Source organism: Mustelus asterias, chromosome 6 (genome assembly GCF_964213995.1).
Source record: "Mustelus asterias chromosome 6, sMusAst1.hap1.1, whole genome shotgun sequence".
NCBI classification, from domain to species: domain Eukaryota; kingdom Metazoa; phylum Chordata; class Chondrichthyes; order Carcharhiniformes; family Triakidae; genus Mustelus; species Mustelus asterias.
In genome coordinates, this window is record NC_135806.1 from 32,986,726 (window position 1) to 33,011,762 (window position 25,037).

General features: G+C 44.2%; 1 protein-coding gene across 3 annotated transcripts in view; it reads right to left on the reverse strand.

Annotated features, from left to right (window-relative positions):
• Nucleotides 1–25,037, reverse strand: part of LOC144494796 (adhesion G protein-coupled receptor L3-like) — a 978,643-nt gene that overhangs the window by 932,398 nt on the left and 21,208 nt on the right. For all 3 annotated transcript variants that reach the window (XM_078214147.1, XM_078214145.1, XM_078214146.1), the window contains exon 2: nt 3,060–3,170. The gene's annotated coding sequence lies outside the window, so the exon portion shown is untranslated. The remainder of the gene's footprint in view (nt 1–3,059; nt 3,171–25,037) is intronic.

Here is a 25,037-nt window from a genome sequence, read left to right on the forward strand (position 1 = left end):
ACGGGGAGGAATTTGTAAAATGCATACTGGAAGGTTCTTTGGAACAGTATGTAGATAGCCCAACTAGAGAGGGGGCTATACTGGATCTAGTTCTGGGAAATGAGCCCGGTCAAGTCGTCAAAGTTTCGGTAGGGGAACATGTGGCACAACTCTGTTAACTTTAGGATAGTATTGGACAAGGACGAGTGTTGTCCTAAGGGTAGGGTGCTAAATTGGGGGAAGGCTAACTATAGCCGGATTAGGCAGGAATTGGTGACCGTTGATTGGGAGAGGCTGTTCAGGGGTAAGTCCACGTCTGGCATGTAGGAGTCTTTTAAGGAACAGTTGATAAGGCTGCAGGACAGGCATGTGCCTGTAAAAAGGAAGGATAGGAAAGGTAGGATTCGAGAGCCGTGGATAACCAGGGAAATTGAGGATCTGATCAAAAAGAAAAGAGAGGCGTACGTTAAGTCCAGGCAACTGAAAACAGATGGAGCTCTGGAGGAATACAGAGAGAGTAGGAAAGAACTCAAACGGGGAGTTAGAAGGGCAAAAAGAGGTCACAAAATGTTCCTGGCAGACAGGATTAAGGAGAATCCTAAGGCATTTTATTCATATGTTAGGAACAAAAGAGTTGTCAGGGAAAAAGTCGGACCTCTCAGGGACAAAGGAGGGGAATTATGCTTAGAACCCAAGGGAATAGGGGAGATCCTAAATGAATACTTTGCATCGGTATTCACAAAGGAGAGGGGCTTGTTGACTGGGAGTGTCTCAGAGGGAGGTGTTGACCTGTTAGAGAGAATCTCCATTACAAGGGAGGAAGTGTTAGGTTTTGTAGGTCACATTAAAACTGACAAATCCCCAGGGCCTGATGGCATCTATCCTAGACTGCTCAGGGAGACGAGAGATGTAATTGCTGGGCCTCTGACGGAAATCTTTGTCTCTTCATTGGACACAGGTGAGGTCCCTGAGGATTGGAGGATCGCGAATGTGGTACCGTTATTTAAGAAGGGTAGCAGGGATAACCCGGTTAATTATAGGCCAGTGAGCTTGACGTCCGTGGTAGGGAGGTTGTTGGAGAGGATTCTTAGAGACAGGATGTATGCGCATTTAGAACAGAACAATCTCATTCGTGACAGACAGCATGGTTTTGTAAGAGGGAGGTCGTGCCTTACAAATTTGGTGGAGTTTTTTGAGGAAGTGACAAAAACGGTTGACGAAGGAAGGGCCATGGATGTCATCTATATGGATTTCAGTAAGGCATTTGACAAAGTCCCTCATGGCAGGTTGGTTAAGAAGGTTAAGGTTCATGGGATACAAGGATAGATGGGTAGAGAACTGGCTTGGCCACAGGAGACAGAGGGTAGCAGTCGAAGGGTCTTTTTCTGGCTAGAGGTCTGTGACCAGTGGTGTTCCGCAGGGCTCTGTACTGAGACCTCTGCTATTTGTGATATATATAAATGATTTGGAAGAAGTTGTAACTGGTGTTATCAGCAAGTTTGCGGATGACACGAAGATGGCTGGACTTGCGGATAGTGATGAACATTGTCAGACAATACAGCAGGATATAGATAGGCTGGAAAATTGGGCGGAGAAATGGCAGATGGAATTTAATCCGGACAAATGTGAAGTGATGCATTTTGGAAGAACTAATGTACGGGGGGGGGGGGTTATACAATAAATGGCAGAGCCATCAAGAGTATAGAAACACAGAGGGACCTAGGTGTGCAAGTCCACAAATCCTTGAAGGTGGCAGCACAGGTGGAGAAGGTGGTGAAGAAGGCATATGGTATGCTTGCCTTTATAGGATGAGTATATAGGTATAGAGTATAAAAGCTGGAGTCTGATGTTGCAGCTGTATAGAACGCTGGTTAGGCCACATTTGGAGTACTGCGTCCAGTTCAGGTCGCCGCACTACCAGAAGGACGTGGAGGCTTGAGAGAGAGTGCAGAGAAGGTTTACCAGGATGTTGCCTGGTCTTAGCTATGAGGAGAGATTGGGTAAACTGGGCTTGTTCTCCCTGGAAAGACGGAGAATGAGGGGAGACCTAATAGAGGTGTACAAAATTATGAAGGGTATAGATAGGGTGAACAGTGGGAAGCTTTTTCCCAGGTCGGAGGTGACGATCACGAGTGGTCACGGGCTCAAGGTGAGGGGGGTGAGGTATAACTCAGATATCAGAGGGACATATTTCACACAGAGAGTGTTGGGAGCCTGGAATGCGCTGCCAAGTAGGGTGGTGGAGGCAGACACGCTGGCATCGTTTAAGACTTACCTGGATAGTCACATGAGCAGTCTGGGAATGGAGGGATACAAACGAATGGTCTAGTTGGGCCAATGAGTGGCACAGGCTTGGAGGGCCGAAGGGCCTGTTTCCTGTGCTGTACTATTCTTTGTTCTTTGAGGAAAGACAGTTGAACATATTTTCTCCACTCTCTTGAAAAGCAAATTTTCAAACCAATTCTTCAATATCTTGGAAGAGATTGATCCTTTGTTCAGTGATTTTAATGACCAACAATATTTGGCACATTTATGTATTTATTTATTATGTACTGCTTCCTGCTGGCACAATTCCCTGAAGTTCAAGGTTGAATCAGAGCTGTGAACTTTGAATGAGAGATTCAGTGAAATAATTTAGGAAAAATAGCAGCACTTCAACAGCGACTCCAAAGCTAAATGGAACACTAAAAGCAAATGTTTGCATGAGAAATTTAAATTTACAAAAACAAAATAATAGGTAAACATTTACACACCAAAGAAAAACCACTAAAACTTGAAGACCAAATTCCAGTACTGTGCGGAAAAGTATTAGACTGAGAATTAATCTGACCATACAGAATGGCTTCTCACAACTGCTCTGCTGCCATTAAAAAAAGCAACTGCAATTAGCTCTGCCTGGCTCATTTATACACACAGGTCAATGAGATAAAGCTCTGAGGTATTTAAACTCTGCAAAATCCTACAATCACATTTTTCATGTTTCTAATTCAGTACAAAACAAATTGACCTTCTCATTTCTACAAGGTTTGTTTTGCATCCTCAAAAATTCCTCATGTATTATGTAAAGAGGAAATACTGACCTCAATCAGAATTGATTGAAATAGTGACCAAGCAGAAAGATCAGCACCAAGTCATCAAATCAATTCCTGAGCAACCGAAACAAAATTGTTCTGGGAATCAATGAAGAACACCTGAAAAACAGAGGCGTAGAGTTTAATTATCTCAAAAGTACATTTCTGGTGTGTAACGACATGTGCTTGAAATATTAAAAATGGCCCATTTTGATCTTAAATTTAATTTTCAAGGTCAAGAAGCTGCCATTGCACACTGTAAACTTTTGTAACAGAATATTTTACTGGTAGTAGAATTAAAATATTTCTACAAGAGGACGTAGTGATCATATTTTTTTTAATCCAATAAGAAAATTTTGATGATACAAATCTTTGATTTAGAAAGCATCACCTGGTTGTGAAACTGTTACAAATACAAAAAGTTAAAAAAGTTATCACAATAAAGCAAAGTAAAAAATCTAATGCAGTCCATTAGAATGGAAGGAAGCATATCTCTATGTATAAATGGGAAGGTTGGTGGCATGGTAAGAAATTGTTTCATGTTGTCAGCATCTAAATACAATTATTCTTTTCTTGACATGTTATGGAGGTACAATGAATTTCTTTGGCTTTCGAGATTAGAACACCTTGTTTAAAATAAGTAGAACTGACTCAATGTGGGGTCCTACTCAATGCACAATTAAGGCGAGCAGGTGGCTATGAGAACATTTTATTTCCTCCACATCCATCAGAAGAAAAGCAGATATTCATTTGAACAGATGAAAAAATATATCTTTTCTTCAAAAACAAAAGTAGTACAACTGGAATGATTTTCCACTCTGTGAGTGATTAATCATGAAATCATGACAGACCTGTGTGTGTGCCTTCAACACTAAATGGTGAAAGAACTGGGCTATGTGAAAAATGAGTGCAGTGAAGAAGCTGTTTTGCAGGCTGGTGGAATAAAATACTTTTGACAAAAAGCTCCGGCAATCTTTGAGATGCAACAACTGTCAGGTGAAATGCAAAAGTCAAAGAATGCTCCTGCTGCAAAGCAGGAACAAATGTGTTGCAATGGCTTTCAGATAACATTTTCAAAGCCAAATAGGCACATCGGAAGCACATTTCTGGGTTACCAGGTCACTCTCCACTGCACAAAGGAAATATGATTGGAGTTGAAAATAAATTAAAATCTCCACAAACTTCAGAGGCTGTAATAAAGCTCTAAGAAGCCAGCGTTCCTCAGAGAGTTGGTAATCTTTTATCCGTTTCTGGCTACGCATTTGGAGGAACGAGGGGAACCAATAGGAACCAATATTCTTCCTATCGTCACTCAAGACCAATGAAATTTTACCAACTGAAGAAATTCATGTGATTTCATCACCTCAAATCTTTTAAATGACTCAAATAGCATTGTATATCAGGGAATCCTGGTTTATGAAGTTCCTTACTCTTCACAGAATGCCTTCATTCCAGGACCTCAGCAAGTGCTTCAAAAATTTTATTTTTCATGTGCATCCTGCTCATCAGTTTGTTGTATGACAACAACGGCGAAAGATTTGGCCAATCAGGTGTTGGGTACAACAGGGCATGGTACAACCTCGCTAGATTTCAAGTTGTTGGAGACTTTATAGTTAAGGTTTCGAAGATCAAAAAAATCATTGATTAAAACTACGCAACCAAACAGGAGACACTTTCTGACAGAACTATTGTTTAGTATTGCTGAACTTGGTGATAAACAGATACCATTGCAGGTGGCATGACTGAGATTGCTGCATAGGGGTAACACATGTGTCATGAATACTGGAACTCTAAAAGCAGGCATTAACAGGCTTACTGAACATCTCCATCACTGTTTATCCAAGATTCTTGCATGGCCTGTTTTGATATTTTTCTCATGCTCGTATGTCTCTTATTTTTGTAAAATGAGATCCACTTTGCATTTGTAACAAGGTGAAGCATCTCAACTTGAGGCATGGCATGGATCAAATGCAGCCAAAATTTTAGTTTTATCTACCTCTGCATTTTCCTTCACAACTCACCTTCGTCTTCTCAGCACTCTGGTTCAGTTGATCTACATTTTAGATGTCACGCTTTAGCTACTGAAAATATTTTGTCTCACCCCAAATCCTTGCCTCCACCACCATCCCCCAAACAAGGTTCAAATAGAATGAAAGACAGGACCTCACAATACTATTTATAATACTATACTGAGTTTCAAAGAGTCATGTTGGACTCAAACCATTGGGCAGAATTCTCCCATGCCTCCACTGATGGATTCAATGGCAGGTGGGGGATAGAATTTGGTGGGAGACTAAAAAATCAGTTTTACTGTGAATTTCCCACCACAGCAGATCAGGAAACCCACTGTGGCTGGCATGAAACTAATTCGCATCCCACTAAAGAACCAACCGGAATCTTCCTCCCACACCCGATTCTCCACAACGCAAACAGGAACACACCGCCTGTAGTTCTCAGCCTTTTCCCTTTCCAATTCTTTCCAATTAAAAAGTTCCCAAAGCACTTCTGCATTAAAAGCTCTTTCCTCAATTAAATTCTGAAGAAAATAGTTGAAAAACTTATGAAAAGACAATGCTTTGTTGAGTCACTATTTGTTAAATGGGGATAATATGAAACAGCCAGTTTTAAAAAATACTTTGGAACAAACAAAAGCTGCCACAAATGTTCGCACTCTCCAAACAAACACACAAAAAGAAATGAGTAAATAAATTTTCCCTTGATGAATGCTTTTATTCAAATTAATGTTCCTTTTTTGCACTATTATCTTAGAGAATCTGATTACTAATACACAGAATCAGTGGCTATTGGTTACATCTTAAGGTGCTGGCTTTAAAATACAGACCCACATACTGCCCTCCCCACCTCCCCATACCTGAATCAATAGAAATCAATGGAATTGATGAGAACTTACCAGTTATTCTCACTGGAGAAACTCCTGAAAAAGTTTCACCTTGGGGATGAGGTGTAACAGGGTTGTTAATGGTGGACAACTTCATAATTACTGCTATGCAACCTCACTGGCCTTGAAAACCTAACTCCTTCAGTGTTCACCAAGGAGAGGGGCCATGTTTTTGAGGAAGAGAAGGTGTTACAGGCTAATAGGCTGGAGGAAATAGATGTTCGGAGGGAGGAAGTCCTGGCAGTTCTGAATAAACTGAAGGTCGATAAGTCCCCTGGGCCTAGAAATCATAGAAACCCTACAGTGCAGAAGGAGGCCATGCGGTCCATCGAGTCTGCACCGACCACAATCCCACCCAGGCCCTACCCCCACATATTTACCCGCTAATCCCTCTAACCTACGCCTCTCAGGACTCTAAGGGGCAATTTTTAACCTGGCCAATAAACCTAACCTGCACATCTTTGGACTGTGGGAGGAAACCAGAGCACCTGGAGGAAACCCACGCAGACACGAGGAGAATGTGCAAACTCCACACAGACAGTGACCCAAGCCGGGAATCGAACCCGGGACCCTGGAGCTGTGAAGCAGCAGTGCTAACCACTGTGTTACCGTGCCGCCCATTTAAGCCTGATGAAATATATCCTAGGATTCTTTGGGAGGCAAGGGATGAGATTGCAGAGCCTTTGGCTTTGATCTTTGGGTCCTCGCTGTCCACGGGGATGGTGCCAGAGGACTGGAGAATGGCGAATGTTGTTCCTCTGTTTAAGAAAGGGAATAGAAATGACCCTGGTAATTATAGACCGGTTAGTCTTACTTCGGTGGTTGGTAAATTGATGGAAAAAGTCCTTAGGGATGGGATTTACGACCATTTAGAAAGATGCGGATTAATCCGGGATAGTCAGCACGGATTCGTGAAGGGCAAGTCGTGCCTCACAAATTTGATAGAATTTTTTGAGGAGGTAACCAAGTGTGTTGATGAAGGTAGGGCAGTTGATGTTATATACATGGATTTTAGTAAGGCGTTTGATAAGGTCCCCCATGGTCGGCTTATGATGAAAGTGAGGAGGTGTGGGATAGAGGGAAAGTTGGCCGATTGGATAGGTAACTGGCTGTCTGATCGAAGACAGAGGGTGGTGGTGATGGAAAATTTTCGGATTGGAGGCAGGTTGCTAGCGGAGTGCCGCAGGGATCAGTGCTTGGTCCTCTGCTCTTTGTGATTTTTATTAATGACTTAGAGGAGGGGGCTGAAGGGTGGATCGGTAAATTTGCTGATGACACCAAGATTGGTGGAGTAGTGGATGAGGTGGAGGGCTGTTGTAGGCTGCAAAGAGACATAGATAGGATGCAAAGCTGGGCTGAAAAATGGCAAATGGAGTTTAACCCTGATAAATGTGAGGTGATTCATTTTGGTAGGACTAATTTAAATGTGGATTACAGGGTCAAAGGTAGGGTTCTGAAGACTGTGGAGGAACAGAGAGATCTTGGGGTCCATATCCACAGATCTCTAAAGGTTGCCACTCAAGTGGATAGAGCTGTGAAGAAGGCCTATAGTGTGTTAGCTTTTATTAACAGGGGGTTGGAGTTTAAGAGCCGTGGGGTTATGCTGCAACTGTATAGGACCTTGGTGAGACCACATTTGGAATATTGTGTGTAGTTCTGGTCACCTCACTATAAGAAGGATGTGGAAGCGCTGGAAAGAGTGCAGAGGAGATTTACCAGGATGCTGCCTGGTTTGGAGGGTAGGTCTTATGAGGAAAGGTTGAGGGAGCGAGGGCTGTTCTCTCTGGAGCGGAGGAGGCTGAGGGGAGACTTAATAGAGGTTTATAAAATGATGAAGGGGATAGATAGAGTGAACGTTCAAAGACTATTTCCTCGGGTGGATGGAGCTATTACAAGGGGGCATATCTATAGGGTTCGTGGTGGGAGATATAGGAAGGATATCAGAGGTAGTTTCTTTATGCAGAGAGTGGTTGGGGTGTGGAATGGACTGCCTGCAGTGATAGTGGAGTCAGACACTTTAGGAACATTTAAGCGGTTATTGGATAGGCACATGGAGCACACCAGGATGATAGGGAGTGGGATAGCTTGATCTTGGTTTCAGATAAAGCTCGGCACAACATCGTGGTCCGAAGGGCCTGTTCTGTGCTGTTCTATGTTCTATGTAATTGTAGAATGTCAAATTTCTCCCTAAATTTTATAAATCCACAACTTTATTTTGGTTTCCTTTCTAAATGTTTGGGGGCAATCTTACTAGCTCGTCATGCCAGTTGATTAGCATGGTGAGCTGATAGAAGATTGCGAGGATCATCATGCACTGGGAGGTCAGTGCATAACAGCACCCTCCAGCAGTCAGAAGCCGATTTCCGACGTGAATAGACTCTGTCCACTCCCTACTGGCGAGAATCACACTTTTGTCTCAGTTTTTGCACTAAGTGGCATCAGATTGTTTTTTCTCTCTTGCTGAAAAAAAACATGTCTGAAACCCTCCTGATTTCTCACTCATTCGGCACTGAGGATTTTTTTGGCAAGGTTTTATTTTAACTTCTATATTCATCCGTTCATAATCAGTTATTTTTCTTTCTGCAAATTTAAGTTAAAAGGGGAAAGATATCAAGTGCTTTCAACTCCTGAGCTTTTGTTGTATGAATACTTCATGGATCTTTCGCTGCTTGCTGACATCACTGCTGCTGCACACCAAGACAACCTCACTGAATTGGTGCTGGATTTAAACTGCCATCAGTAAAGGAAAAAATAACACACCACAGAGATTACAGAATGGGCAGCTTTCTTCACTATCATAACTGAATGCACTTGCTTCATCTCTACCCGCAAAATCCAGCCTATTACTGTTCCATTAATCAGAGCTGCAAATGCTACATCTGATGTGGATAAATCACAAGGCAAAGACACAAGATAAAGATACTGATGCACTAAATCCAAAAGAGAGGTCTCTACAGCAGCCAGATTTTTAGCAGCCACCTGCAAACACAGACTTCAAGTAGTGCAGAAAAATCTACAAAGATCAGCAGATCACCCATCAGTTTGTGATAGAAAAAAATAACTGGTCATTTCTGGAAACAAATATTGTGTTACACGAAGGACATCAAATCTAATCACAATGCTCTGAAACGTTCAGCAAAAAAAAAATACATTTTACAAGCTCGGTTCCATTTGTTTTGATGGGGAGATTGAAACACACCCACTTTAATAAGCTGAGTGCTTAAAAGAAACGATTTTCACCATGCTCAGGAATGCCAAATCAACAATAGAAAATACAGCAACTTAACTACCAGCTCAGCACTAAAATCAGCACCGTCTTCATGAAAGCGTTTGGCAAACATTTGAATTTGTTTGAGCAGATTGTTAAACGTTCACATGGTAGACCGGTAATGAAAATACATATGCATATATACATATACATACAGAATGATTTTTCAAGTTGGCCCTGCTTAGGCTGCAAGCCTTGCCTACCAATCATAATTGATCAAGAAACTCTGGACAGCCTGTTGTGAACTGCTAGATAGACACAGCTGTTGGGCACAAATAGGTACAAACTGCCTTGAAGTTCGGTCTTTGCAAAATCAGACCTGCAATCTTCAGACACATGTATGTTCTTTAAGAGTAATGGCACACCCCTTATTCAAACAAGGACTGAAGTAGTCTTGTCATGTGAATGGCCTGTAGTTCAGATTGAATTACAGGCCATACAGGAGGATAGGCCATGGATGTGAACTTATCATTCCTCACTCACATAGTTGTTGACAAAAGCAAAATATTAGCAGCAACATGGTCAGGATAAGTGACACTTTCTCTCCTCTGCCCAACACCTCCCCCACCCCACTCTGCCCTGCCCAGCTGCTCCTTTACAACTACTCTGAAGGGAAATGTGCTGATGGTCTGCTAAATCCTTGCAGATAGAAGTTTCAAAGTGAGCTAAGTTGCTATTAAGTAATACGCTACAGGATAAGGAGTGAATAGAAGCAACATAGTTCACTCTGTAGAGGCGAACCTTTTTTGCAACAAGTCTTAAAGCCATTTAGCACAAAAAGCCTTACATTGTTGAAGATTCCTTTTACAACTCACATCAAGTCTGGATCCATCACGGAATAGACCTCATGCCAGTTTTCAATCTTGCAAAATGCAGTTAGGTGTTCATAACATCTGGAGCAGCTGAATGCTAAATGAGACATCACTTGTCAAAACTACAGTAATTCATGCAAATAGCATCTGCAGTTCTTGTTCATAGCTGGATTTGGACTTGAGCACCTTTTATTGTGGCAATGTTGGAGATCACCAATCTCCTGTTGGGAGAGGTTGATTTCCTGAAGTTTAAACTCACTGCAAAGGTAAAATCAAAAATTCGTGTTTGTAACTATTTGTTACTCTGCTATAAGTCCCCCATAAGGGCACTTTATCTGAATGCTCGTAGCATTCGAAACAAAGTAAATGAGTTGGCGGCACAAATCATTGCGAACGAGTATGATTTGGTGGCCATTACAGAGACATGGTTGCAGGATGGTCACAACTGGGAGTTAAATATCCAGGGGTATCAGATTATTCGGAGAGACCGACAGGAAGGTAAGGGAGGTGGTGGAGCTCTGATATTTAAAGATGACAGCAGGGCGGTAGTGAGAGATGATATAGGTTCTATGGAAAAAGGGTTGAATCCATTTGGGTGGAAATTAGAAATAGTAAGGAGAAAAAGTCACTGATAGGCGCAGTCTATAGGCCACCAAATAATGACATCGTGGTGGGGCGAGAAATAAACAAAGAAATAACTGATGCATGTAAAAATGGTACAGCAATTATCATGGGGGATTTTAATCTACATATCAATTGGTCAAACCAGGTCAGTCAAGGCAGCCTTGAGGAGGAGTTCATAGAATGTATCCGCGATAGCTTCCTTGAACTGTATGCAATGGAACCTACGAGGGAGTAATCTATCCTAGATCTGGTCCCGTGTTAGCGATCACAATATGGTTGAATTTAAAATGCAGATGGAGCATGAGAAGGTAAAATCCAATACCAGTATCTCGTGCTTAAACAAAGGGACTACAAAGGGATGGGGGAGGAGTTGGCTAAGGTAGACTGGGAGCAAAATGTTTATGATGGAACAATTGAGGAACAGTAGAGGACTTTCAAAGTGATCTTTCACAGTGCTCAGCAACAGTATGTACCAGTGATAAAGGAGGAATGTAGAAAAAGAGATAATCAGCCATGGATATTTAAGGAAATAAAGGAGGGTATCAAATTGAAAGAAAAAGCATACAAAGTGGCAAAGATTAGTGGGACACTAGAGGATTGGGAAATCTTTAAAGGTCAACAGAAAGCCACGAGAAAAGCTATAAAAGAAAAGCAAGATGGATTATGAGAGTAAACTAGCTCAGAATATAAAAACAGACAGCAAACGTTTCTACAAATACAGAAAATGAAAAAGAGTGACTAAAGTAAACATTGGTCCTTTAGAGGATGAGATGGGGAATGTAATAACTTGAAATGAGAAAATGGCTGAGGCATTGAACAGGTATTTTGTGTCGGTCTTCACAGTAGAAGACACAAATAACATGCCAAAAATTGATAATAGGAAGGCCATGGCAGGTAATGACCTAAAAACTATCACGAAAGAGATAGTGTTGGGCAAGTTAATGGGGCTAAAGGTAGACAAGTCTCCTGGCCCTGATGGAATGCATCCCAGGGCACTAAAAGAGATAGTGGGGGAAATAGCAAATGCACTCGTAGTAATTTACCAAAATTCACTGGACTCTGGGGTGGTTCCCGCAGATTGTAAAACAGCAAATGTGACGCCACTGTTTAAAAAAAGGAGGTAGACAAAAGGTGGGTAACTATAGGCCGGTTAGCTCAACTTCTGTACTAGGGAAAATGCTTGAATCTATCATCAAGGAAGAAATAGTGAGACATCTGGATATAAATTGTCCCATTGGTAAGACGCAGCATGGGTTCATGAAGGGCAGGTCATGTTTGACTAATTTGGTGGAATTCTTTGAGAACATTACATGCGCAGTGGACAATGGGAAATCTGTGGATGTGGTGTATTTGGATTTTCAGAAGGCATTTGACAGGGTGCTGCTTAAGATCAAGGTGCACGGTGTTACGGGTAATGTATTAGCATGGATAGAGAATTGGTTAATCAACAGAAAGCAAAGAGTGGAGGTAAATGAGTGTTTTTCTGGTTGGCGATCAGTGACTAGTAGTGTGCCTCAGGGATCAGTGTTGGGAACGCAATTGTTTACGATTTACATCGATGATTTAGAGTTGGGGACCAAGTGCATTGTGTCAAAATTCGCAGATGACACTAAGATGAGTGGCAGAGCAAAGTATGGAGAGGACGCTGAAAGTCTGCAAAGGGATATAGATAATCTAAGTGAGTGGGCGAGGGTCTGACAGATGGAGTACAATGTTGGTAAATGTGAGGTCATCCATTTTGGTAGGAATAACAGTAAAATGGACTATTATTTAAATGTTAAAAAAATTGCAGCATGATGCTGTGCAGAAGGACCTGGGTGCCCTTGTGCAAGAATCACAAGAAGTTGGTTTGCAGGTGCAGCAGATAATTAAGAAGGCAAATGGAATTTTGTCCTTCATTGCTAGAGGGATGGAGTTTAAAAACAGCAAGATTATGTTGCAGCTGTATAGAATCATAGAGGTTTACAACTGGGGTGATCAGTAAGTTTGCGGACGACACAAAATTGGCAGGACTTGCAGATAGTGAGGAGCATTGTCAGAGGCTACAGAAGGATATAGATAGGCTGGAAATTTGGGCAAAGAAATGGCAGATGGAGTTCAATCCTGATAAATGCGAAGTGATGATTTTGGTAGAAATAATGTAGGGAGGAGCTATACGATAAATGGCAGAACCATAAAGGGTGTAGATATGCAGAGGGACCTGGGTGTGCAAGTTCACAGATCCTTGAAGGTGACGTCACAGGTGGAGAAGGTGGTGAAGAAGGCATATGGCATGCTTGTCTTTATAGGACGGGGCATAGAGTATAAAAGTTGGGGTCTGATGTTGCAGATGAAGGGAACGTTGGTTCGGCCGCATTTGGAATACTGCGTCCAGTTCTGGTCGCCACACTACCAGAAGGACGTGGAGGCTTTGGAGAGAGTACAGAGGAGGTTTACCAGGATGTTGCCTGGTATGGAGGGGCTTAGTTATGAGGAGAGATTGGGTAAACTGGGGTTGTTCTCCCTGGAAAGACGGAGGATGAGGGGAGACTTAATAGAGGTGTATAAAATTATGAAAGGTATAGATAGGGTGAATGGTGGGAAGCTTTTCCCCAGGTCAGTGGTGACGTTCACGAGGGGTCATAGGTTCAAGGCGAAGGGGGGGAGGTTTAACACAGATATCAGAAGGACATATTTTACACAGAGGGTGGTGGGGGTCTGGAATGCGCTGCCAGGCAAGGTGGTGGAGGCGGACACACTGGGAACGTTTAAGACTTATCTAGATAGCCACATGAACGGAGTGGGAATGGAGGGATACAAAAGAATGGTCTAGTTTGGACCAGGGAGCGGCACAGGCTTGGAGGGCCGAAGGGCCTGTTCCTGTGCTGTATTATTCTTTGTTCTTTGTACAGCATGGAAACAGGCCCTTTGGCCCAACTTGTCCATGCCGCCCTTTTTTTTTTAAAAACCCCTTAGCTAATCCCAGTTGCCCACATTTGGCCCATATCCCTCTATACCCATCGTACCCATGTAACTATCTCAATGCTTTTTTTTTAAAAATTGTACCCGCCTCTACTACTACGGGTGGCACTTGAATCCCAGGGGGACCAATATCCTGGCAGGAAGGTTGGCTAAGGCTACTGGGGAGACTTTAAACTAGAAAGGTTGGGGGGAGGGAATCGTGATGAGGTGACTGAGAGCAAGGAGGTTAGCCCGCAAATAGAGAAGGATTGTACACAGTGTAAGGGGGAGAATAGACGGGTGATGGAGAAGGGGAGAGCTCAGACCAAAGGTTTGAGATGTGTCTATTTTAACGCCAGGAGTGTAGTGAATAAAGTGGATGAGCTTAGAGTGTGGATCGATGCTTGCAAGTGTGATGTGGTGGCCATTACGGAGACTTGGGGACAGGGACAGGACTGGATACTTCAGGTGCCGGGTTTCAGATGTTTCAGAAAGGACAGAGAGGGAGGCAAAAGAGGGGTGGGGGGGAGTGGCACTGCTGATCAGGGATAGTGTCACAGCTGTAGAGAAGGTAGAAGCCGTGGAGGGATTGTCTACGGAGTCTCTGTGGGTGGAAGTTCAGAGCGGGAAGGAGTCGATAACTTTGCTGGGTGTTTTCTACAGGCCGCCCAATAGTAACAGGGATGTTGAGGAGCAGGTAGGGAAACAGATCCTGGAGAGATGTAGGAATAACGGGGTTGTCGTGATGGGAGACTTTAATTTAAGACCATAAAACCAAAATTCTAGAATCCATCGTTAAGGATGAGATTTCTAAATTCTTGGAAGTGCAGGGTCGGATTAGGACAAGTCAGCATGGATTTAGTAAGGGGAGGTCATGCCTGACAAACCTGTTAGAGTTCTTTGAAGAGATAACAAATAGGTTAGACCAAGGAGAGCCAATGGATGTTATCTATCTTGACTTCCAAAAGGCCTTTGACAAGGTGCCTCACGGGAGACTGCTGAGTAAAATAAGGGCCCATGGTATTCGAGGCAAGGTACTAACATGGATTGACGATTGGCTGTCAGACAGAAGGCAGAGAGTTGGGATAAAAGGTTCTTTCTCAGAATGGCAACCGGTGACAAGTGGTGTCCCGCAGGGTTCAGTGTTGGGGCCACAGCTGTTCTCTTTATATATTAACGATCTAGATGACGGGACTGGGGGCATTCTGGCCAAGTTTACCGATGATACAAAGATAGGTGGAGGGGCAGGTAGTATTGAGGAGGTGGGGAGGCTGCAGAAAGATTTAGACAGTTTAGGAGAGTGGTCCAAGAAGTGGCTGATGAAATTCAACGTGGGCAAGTGCGAGGTCGTGCACTTTGGAAAAAAGAATAGAGGCATGGACTATTTTCTAAACGGTGACAAAATTCATAATGCTAAAGTGCAAAGGGACTTGGGAGTCCTAGTCCAGGATTCTCTAAAGGTAAACTTGCAGGTTGAGTCCGTAATTAAGAAAGCAAATGTAATGTTGTCATTTATCTCAAGAGGCTTGGAATACAAAAGCAGGGATGTACTTCTGAGGCTTTATAAAGCACTGGTTAGGCCCCATTTGGAGTACTGTGAGCAATTTTGGGCCCCACACCTCAGGAAGGACATACTGGCACTGGAGCGGGTCCAGCGGAGATTCACACGGATGATCCCAGGAATGGTAGGCCTGACATACGATGAACGTCTGAGGATCGTGGGATTATATTCATTGGAGTTTAGGAGGTTGAGGGGAGATCTGATAGAAACTTACAAGATAATGAACAGCTTAGATAGGATGGACGTAGGGAAGTTGTTTCCATTAGCAGGGGAGACTAGGACGCGGGGGCACAGCCTTAGAATAAAAGGGAGTCACTTTAGAACAGAGATGAGGAGAAATTTCTTCAGCCAGAGAGTGGTAGGTCTGTGGAATTCATTGCCACAGAGGGCTGTGGAGGCCGAGACGAGCGTCTTCAAGACAGAAATTGATAAATTCTTGATTTCTCGAGGAATTAAGGGCTATGGGGAGAGAGCGGGTAAGTGGAGTTGAAATCAACCATGATTGAATGGTGGAGTGGACTCGATGGGCCGAATGGCCTTACTTCCGCTCCTATGTCTTATGGTCTTATGGACAGGTGTCGGATCTCTCAGTGGGGGAGCATCTTGGGGATAGTGATCATAACTCTATCTCCTTTACACTAGCATTGGAAAGAGATAGTATCAGGCAAGCTAGGAAAGTGTTTATCTGGAGTAAGGCAGGCATCAGGCAGGAGATTAGAGGCGTAAATTGGAAGGAGGCATTCTCGAGGAAAAGTACTGAAGTAAGGTGGCAGATTTTCAAGGAATGTTTGTCTGGAGTTCTGCATGACAACGTTCCGATGAGACAGGGAGGTGTTGGTAGGTTACGGGAACCATAGTGCACGAAAGCTGCACTGAACCTAGTGAGTAAGAAAAGGAAAGCGTACAAAAGGTTCAGAGAGCTAGGCGATGATAGGGATCTAGATGAGAGTACGGCTTGTAGGAATGGTCTTAAGAAAGAAATTAGGAGAGCCAGAAGGGGTTACGAGAAGGCCTTGGCAGGTAAGATTAAGGAGAACCCTAAGGCGTTCTATAAATATGTGAAGAGTAAAAGGATAAGATGTGAAGGAATAGGACCAATAAAAGGTGAAGGTGAGAAAGTCCGTACAGAACCGGAAGAAATAGCAGAGTGCTTAATGAATATTTTACCACGGTATTCACAGTGGAAAAAGACCTGGGTGGTTGTACTACAGGATTGAGGCGGACTGAAAAGATAGAGTATGTGAACATTAAGAAAGAGGATGTGTTGGAAATTTTGAATGGCATCAAGATAGATAAGTCGCCGGGACCGGATGGGATGTACCCCAGGTTACTGTGGGAGGTGAGAGAAGAGATTGCAGAGCCTCTGGCGATGATCTTTGCGTCGTTGATGGAGACGGGAGAGGTTCCGGAGGATTGCAGATGTGGTTCCTATATTCAAGAAAGGGAATAGGGATAGCCCAGGAAATTACCGACCGGTGAGTCTAACCTCAGTGGTTGGTAAGTTGATGGAGAAGATCCTGAGGGACAGGATTTTTGAACATTTAGAGAAGTTTAGTATGCTCAAAAGTAGTCAGCACGGCTTTGTCAAAGGCAAATCGTGCCTTACGAGCCTGGTGGAGTTCTTTGAAAATGTGACTGAACACATTGACGAAGGAAAAGCGGTAGATGTGGTTTACATGGACTTCAGCAAGGCATTCGATAAGGTCCCCCATGCAAGACTTCTCGAGAAAGTGAGAGGGCATGGGATCCAAGGGGCTGTTGCCTTGTGAATTCAGAACTGGCTTGCCTGCAGAAGGCAGAGAGTGGTTGTAGATGGGTCTTTTTCTGAATGGAGGTCGGTCACCAGTGGAGTGCCCCAGGGATCTGTTCTGGGACCCTTGCTGTTTGTCATTTTCATAAATGACCGGGATGAGGAAGTGGAGGGATGGATTGGTAAGTTTGCCAATGACACGAAGGATGGAGGTGTTGTGGATAGGTTGGAGGGATGTCAGAAGCTGCAGCGTGACATAGATTGGATGCAAGACTGGGCGGAGAAGTGGCAGATGGACTTCAACCCGGACAAATGTGTAGTGGTCCATTTTGGCAGGTCAAATGGGATGAAGGAGTATAATATCAAGGGTAAGACTCTTAGCAGTGTAGAGGATCAGAAGGACCTTGGGGTCCGGGTCCACAGGACTCTGAAATCGGCCTCGCAGGTAGAGGAGGTGGTTAAGAAGGAGTATAGTGTGCTGGCCTTCATCAATCGAGGGACTGAGTTGAGGAATCAGGAGATAAGGATGCATCTTTATAAGACCCTCGTCAGACCCCACTTGGAGTACTGTGCTCAGTTCTGGTCGCCTCATTACAGGAAGGATGTGGAAATTATTGAAAGGGTGCAGAGAAGATTTACAAGGATGTTGCCTGGATTGGTTGGCATGCCTTATGAGGATAGGTTGAGGGAGCTCGGTCTTTTCTCCTTGGAGAGACGAAGGATGAAAGGTGACCTGATAGAGGTGTACAAGATGTTGAGAGGTACAGATCGGGTGGATTCTCGGAGGCTTTTTCCCAGGGTGGAAATGGCTGCTACGAGAGGACACAGGTTTAAGGTGCTGGGGAGTATGTACAGAGGAAATGTCAGGGGTAAGTTTTCCACTCAGAGGGTGGTGGGTGAGTGGAATCAGCTGCCGTCAGTGGTGGTGGAGGCAAACTCAATAGGATCTTTTAAGAGACTTCTGGATGAGTACATGGGACTTAATAGGATTGAGGATTTTAGGTAAGCCTATACATAAGCCTAGGTAGGTAGGGACATGACCGGCACAACTTGTGGGCCGAAGGGCCTGTTTGTGCTGTATGTTTTCTATGTACCTCTGGCAGCTTGTTCCAGACACTCACCACCCTCTATGTGAAAAAATTGCCCCTCTGGACACTTTTTGTATCTCTCCCCTCTCACCTTAAACCTATGCCCTCTAGTTTTAGACTCCCCTACCATTGGTGCTGGTGACGCCACATCTGGAGTACTGTGTACAGTTTTGGACTCCTCACTTGAGAAAGGATATACTGGCACTGGAGGGGGTGCAGAGGAAATTCACTCGATTGATTCCGGAGTTGAGAGGGTTGGCTTATGAGAAGAGGCTGAGTAGCCTGAGACTATCCTCAATGGAATTCAGAAGAATGAGGGAAGATCTTATAGAAACATATAAGATTATGAAGGGAAAAGATAGAAGCTGATCACAGGCCTCCAGTTTGAAAAACAACCCTCTACAACCACCCCCTGGCTTCTGTCATCAAGATGTGGAGATGCCGACGTTGGACTGGGGTAAGCACAGTAAGAAGTCTCACAACACCAGGTTAAAGTCCAACAGGTTTATTTGGTAGCAAATACCATAAGCCTTCGGAGCAATGCTCCTTCGTCAGATGGAGTGGTCTCTGTTCTCAAACAGGGCACAGACACAGAAATCAAATTACAGAATACTGTACTCAGGTACTCTGTACTCAAGTACTCTGTACTCAAGTACAGAGTACTCAATGCCGTCAACTGCCAGTTTCCAGATGCAATTTTACAACTCATCCGCTTCATCCTGGATCACAATATCTTCACCTTCAACAACCAGTTCTTCATCCAGACACACGGAACAGCCATGGGGACAAAATTCGCACCTCAATATGCCAACATCTTCATGCACAGGTTCGAACAAGACTTCTTCACCGCACAGGACCTTCAACCGATGCTATACACTAGATACATCGATGACATTTTCTTCCTTTGGAGTCATGGTGAGCAATCACTGAAACAACTATATGATGACATCAACAAGTTCCATCCCACCATCAGACTCACCATGGACTACTCTCCGGAATCGGTTGCATTCTTGGACACACGCATCTCCATTAAGGACGGTCACCTCAGCACCTCACTGTACCACAAGCCCACGGATAACCTCATGATGCTCCACTTCTCCAGCTTCCACCCTAAACACGTAAAAGAAGCCATCCCCTACGGACAAGCCCTCCGAATACACAGGATCTGCTCGGATGAGGAGGATCGCAACAGACACCTCCAGACGCTGAAAGATGCCCTCATAAGAACAGGATATGGCGCTCGACTCATCGATCAACAGTTCCGACGCGCCACAGCGAAAAACCGCACCGACCTCCTCAGAAGACAAACACGGGACACGGTGGACAGAGTACCCTTCGTCGTCCAGTACTTCCCCGGAGCGGAGAAGCTACGGCATCTCCTCCGGAGCCTTCAACATGTCATTGATGAAGATGAACATCTCGCCAAGGCCATCCCCACACCCCGACTTCTTGCCTTCAAACAACCACGCAACCTCAAACAGACCATTGTCTGCAGCAAACTACCCAGCCTTCAGGAGAACAGTGACCACGACACCACACAACCCTGCCACAGCAACCTCTGCAAGACGTGCCGGATCATCAACACGGATGCCATCATCTCACGTGAAAACACCATCTACCAGGTACATGGTACCTACTCTTGCAACTCGGCCAACGTTGTCTACCTGATACGCTGCAAGAAAGGATGTCCCGAGGCATGGTACATTGGGGAAACCATGCAGACGCTACGACAACGGATGAATAAACACCGCTCGACAATCACCAGGCAAGACTGTTCTCTTCCTGTGGGGAAGCACTTCAGCAGTCACGGGCATTCAGCCTTGGATCTTCAGGCAAGCGTTCTCCAAGGCGGCCTTCACGACACACGACAGCGCAGAGTCACTGAGCAGAAACTGATAGCCAAGTTCCGCACACATGAGGACGGTCTAAAACGGGATGTTGGATTTATGTCACATTATCAGTAACCCCCACAGCTTGCCTCCTGGACTTGCACAATTTCACAAGCTGTACTGTCTGGAGACAATACACATCTCTTTAACCTGTGTTGAATGCTCCCTCCACCCACATTGTCTGTACATTTAAGACCTGGCTGGCTGTAGAGATTTGCATTCTAATCAGTATTCTGTAATTTGATTTCTGTGTCTGTGCCCTGTTTGAGAACAGAGACCACTCCATCTGACGAAGGAGCATTGCTCCGAAAGCTTATGGTATTTGCTACCAAATAAACCTGTTGGACTTTAACCTGGTGTTGTGAGACTTCTTACTGTTCTGTCATCAAGCCAATTTTGTATCCACTTGGCTACCTCACCCTGGATCCCATGAGATTTAACTTTATGCAACAACCTACCATGCGGTACCTTGTCAAAGGCCTTGCTGAAGTCCATGTAGACAACATCAACTGCACTGCCCTCAGCTACCTTCCTGGTTACCCCATCAAAATACTCAATCAAATTTGTGAGACATGATTTTCCACTCTCAAAGCCACGCTGGCTGTCCCTAATCAGTCCTTGCATCTCTAAATGCCTGTAGATCCTGTCTCTCAAAATACCTTCTAACAACTTACCCACTACAGATGTGAGGCTCACTGGCCTGTAGTTCCCAGGCTTTTCCCTGCAGCCCTTTTTAAACAAAGGCACAACATTTGCCATCCTCCAATCTTCAGGCACCTCACCTGTGACTATCGATGATTCAAATATCTCTGCTGGGGGACCCACAATTTCATCCCTCGCCTCCCACAATGTCCTGGGATACATTTCATCAGGTCCCGGGGTTTTATAAAGCTGCGCTTTAAGACTTCCACCACCTCCTTCTCTGTAATATGTACACTCCTCAAGACATCACTATTTATTTTTCCAAGTTCCCTAACATCCATGCTTCTCTCAACAGTAAATACGGATTTAGGATTTCATTTAGGATCTCACCCATCTCTTGTGGATCCGCACATAGATGACCTTGTTGATCCTTAAGAGGCTCTACTCTCTCCCTAGTTACTCTTTTGCCCTTTATGGATTTATAGACACTCTTTGGATTCTCCTTTGCCTTATCTGCCAAAGCAATCTCGTGTCCCCTTTTTGCCCTCCTGATTTCTCTCTTAACTCTACTCCTACACCCTCTATACTCTTCAAGGAATTCACTTGATCCCAGCTGCCTATGCATGTCATGTGCCTCCTTCTTCTTCTTGACCAGGGCCTCAATACCCGGGTCATCCAGTGTTCCCGACTTCTGCCAGCCTTGCCCTTCACTCTAAGAGGAATGTGTTTACCCTGAACCCTGGTTAACACACTTTTGAAAGCCTCCCACTAACCAGATGTCCCTCTGTCTTCCCACAGACTCCCCCAGTTAACTTTTGAAAGTTCCTGCCTGATACCACCAAAATTGGCCTTGCCCCAATTTAGAATTTTAACTTTTGGGCCAGACCCATCATTCTCCATAGCTATCTTAAAACTAATAGAATTATGGTCACTGGTCACAAAGTGATCCCTTACTAACACTTCTGTCACCTGCCCTTCATTATTTCCCAAAACGAGGTCAAGTTTTGCCTCCTCTCTAATCGGGCCATCCACGTACTGAATGAAATTTATTTCCTGAATACACTCAACAAATTTCTCTCCATCCAACCCTCTGATGCTATGACTGTCCCAGTCAATGTTGGGAAAGTTAAAATCCCCTACTATTACCACCCCATTTTTTCTTGGAGCTATCTGTAATCTCCTTACATATTTGCTTCTCAATTTCCCACCGACTATTTGGGGGCCTCTAGTCCAACCCTATCAAAGTGATTCCCTCCTCCTTATTTCTCAGTTCTACCCATAGACTCAGTGGCCGAACCCTCGGATATTTCCCCTCTCAGTACGGCCGTGATGTTTTCCCTGATCAAAAATGCAACTCCTCCTCCTCTCTTATGTCCTGTTCTATCTTTCCTATAGCATCTGCACCCTGGAACATTGAACTGCCAGTCCTGTCCCTCCCTTAGCCATGTTTCAGTAACACTACTCAATTAGATTTACCAACTTGTACACTTAAGCAATATAAATACAGTAAATAACATGAAACAAATGGAATGCCAGTGCTTTTTACAATAAGCAAATATTATTTGACCTCGCAAGGAAAGGTTTCGTGCACACCCTTACAGGGTCAACAACTCCAATCTCAAAGACAAACATGCAGTGCTGCAAGGTATCAGGAAGTCAATAATACATTGACCACAATTTCATCATTTTAACTTGTCAGTTTTGCTACAGGCAGCAATTGAAATTCACCTCTTCCATTTCCTCTTTCCCTGGAAGCTGTGACTCCTCAATCAGGGGCACCAGCAGCTGTGCAGTACCTTGCCCAAGTAACCATTCTGCAAGTGAACAGAAAGGGACTGGAATTCTGTCGCGGTTCTGCCAGTTTCACACTGTACCTTTTATGAGACTGCAGGGGAACACCAGAGAAAAATGGCAGAAACAGGTGTTTTTCAATTCACAATGCTGGACAGGGGTCAGAGCAGGATTAAGGATTAGGGACCATCACCACCACCCCATCCCCCACACCCTGGTCAGATGCTGCTGCTTGCGCTTCCCAATCAGTTATAACATTTATATGGAGGGCAGTCATTTTTAGGCAGTCCCTCAGAGTAGACAATGACTTGCTTCCACATTAAAAGTGAGTTCTCAGGTGACTGAGGAGTCCAGTGCACCATGTACTGTCTCTGTCTGTCACAGGAGGGGCAGATGGTCGTTGAAGGAGCAGGTGGGTGGAGTGCCCGGGTTGCCACATTGTTGATGCTTGGTCTCAGCTTGTTCTTGGCAATGAGTCTCAAGGTGTTCAGCTCCTTCCCAATATTTTTCCGCACTTGGGAATCTCTGGGCCACCACCCTAAGTGTCAGTGGGGATATTGTACTTTTTCAAGAAGGCTTTAAGAGTGTCCTTGAATATTTCCTCTGCCCTCCTGAGGCCTGCTTGCTGTGTCAAAGCTCCGAGTAGAGCACTTGTTTCGGGAGTCTTGGGTCAGGCATGCTGACCATGTGGACAGCCCAGTGTAGCTGATCAAGTTTGGTCAATGCTTCACGCTGGGGATGTTGGCCTAAGCAAGAACACGGACATCAGTGTGCCTATTATGCCAATAGATCTGCAGGATCTTGTGAAAACAGCACCGATGGTACTTCTTCAGGGTTTTGAGGTACCTGCTGTACATAGTCCACATTGCTGAGCCATATAGGAGGGTGTATTGCATTGTATACCATGAGTTTGTTGTCAGGTCGGGGGTCATGGGTTTCAAACACACTCTACCTCAGGTGACCAAAGGCAACTGCACTGGCACACTGAGGGACGGTGTTGAACCTCATCATTGATGTTTGCCCTTGGTTAAAGTAGGCTGCCAAGTGGTCCACCTAGACTTTGATACCCAGGCAAATATCATCTGCATATTGCAGTTCAAAGACAGAGGATGGGACAACCTTTGATCTGGCCTGCAGGCAGCAGAGGTTGAACAGACTCCCATTTGTTCTGTATATTAGCTCCACTCGGCAGGGAGTTGGTGCAGGATGAGATGGAGCATTGCAGTGAGGAAAATTGAGAAGAGCATATGTGCAATGACACAGCCTTGCTCGATCCCAGTATAAACGCTAATTGGGTTTAGATATTTTTTTTTAAAAAGAGTGCAGTCCACCAAGTGAATGTTAGTGACAAGTATCCACAATGACACATGCTATAAAAGTGCCCTCCCACTCTCTGCGCAAACTGTGGTGGGGGTATGTGTCACAGGACACAGTTTGGTTCAAACCTGCAGACACACTCCAATCACAGTTGGGGAATCTTAACAGCCAAACATCTGAAATAACCTTTATTTCAGTTCACTGGCTAACATGACAGCTAATTACCACCCTGCCTTCACACAAAAGCAACATAAACACACTTTGCAGTGGCTCTTAATTGGATCATTGTCAAGAACAGAATCCCTGGGTAAGTTTAATGCTCCTTTGATTGAATAACTGAGGTAATCTCCAAAAGGCAACTGAGCTTCAGGAATGACAGTACACACTTAGGTAAACAATTGTACAACTTATTTCCTTTTAAAATGATAGTGGTGTGGTGGGCTATGGATCTTAGAGTCCCAGACTCACACAGAGCAAAAAAGGCTCTATGGGCCATCGAACCAATCACCAAGCACCAATCACAGTTAAAGTTTGGTGAAATTAGTGCAATTTTCCCCCACTGACCAAGTTGCTCATCTTCCTGCATCACCGTGGTATGAGGAAAGCAGAGAGTCCACTAAGTCAATCAAATATGACATGTGGGGCAAGTGACAAACAGCAGTGTGTGCCTGGCCAGATATGGCAAAGGGTGGAGGGTGATGGGAAACAAGAGGACGAAGAATCGCTCCATAGAACTCAAGTCTTTATTTTAAATCTCAATTATTGTCCATCTTAAAATATTTTTGAAATATACCACAACTATCAAAGCTGAAGTATGGAGTCCACTTTAACCTTTGGGTGATGAACCCATCTCCTTGGAGGAAGGAGGAGAGGAATCACTTCTGTTATCCTCCAAGTGTTAGCAAATCACTGCTAGGGATTGTCCTGCAAGCATGTTTTGTTCATCGTCCTCACACTTGTTTGCTTCAAAGTTAACAGAAAAAAATTCCACTCTCCAGTTAGAATATTACATTTTATTGAGTCTTGAACATTTTCTTTGAACACTAACACTCCAGTGTTTGGCAGCTGCTTGTAAAGTATAGTTTTACGAAGCAATTCATTTGACATACACACATGTATGCCTCACCTAATCTGTCTAAAGCACTGTGCCTCACCGCAATGAGTCTTTGAAGGATTTTAATGTTCATCATATGGTCATATCACTTCATTTTCTGAAGATGTGCATATTTGAGGTGGGCTTTCCACAGCTGCTGCCCACAATTGGAAGCTGCTCCTCTCAAGATAGCAACCCAAGCAGAAAACCCCTTGCTGAAGGCGCATTGCTTCAACTGATCAATCACACATGCTGCTTACAAGGCCAGAAAACTGTTATTGCAACCACTGGCCTAGTTTGTTACTTTTAGAAG